The sequence below is a fragment of the Octodon degus genome, unplaced genomic scaffold (genome assembly GCF_000260255.1).
Source record: "Octodon degus isolate 3935 unplaced genomic scaffold, OctDeg1.0 scaffold00018, whole genome shotgun sequence".
In the NCBI taxonomy this organism is placed as follows: domain Eukaryota; kingdom Metazoa; phylum Chordata; class Mammalia; order Rodentia; family Octodontidae; genus Octodon; species Octodon degus.
In genome coordinates this window covers 3428876-3429335 of record NW_004524594.1, presented here as the reverse complement: position 1 = coordinate 3429335, position 460 = coordinate 3428876, and positions in this window count along the sequence as shown.

Here is a 460-nt window from a genome sequence, read left to right as displayed (position 1 = left end):
ACCTCTACCTCTACCTCTCTGTGCTAAGCAGACATTCGACCACTGAGTTACAGCCCCAGACCTCACAGTGGAGGTCGTTTGTGGGAAATCAGGGAGCACCATGAGACCATGACGGTAAATGAAATGAGTCCGACCCACAAGCTTAAACATCACACACTTTTTCTGATATAAGAAATTCAAAGTATAAATAATTTAAAAAGCAAAATAAAAGGGATGATTTTAGGAGTCGTAATCCTCTGCTTTTGCTGTGTACTAAGAAAACACAGTCAACATCACAAGCCATCATTGGGCCAGTGGCGTCCCACACCCTGCGATAGCAGGAGGGTGGGCTTACAGCAAATGTGACCTGCTGATGCTGAGTAGATGACAGAGCGCGTGGTAAAGTTATGAGTGTGGCGAGAGGCGGGAGAGAAGGGACGAGAAGACCCCACGTATCCCAGGGACAGCTTTACAGCTCTCC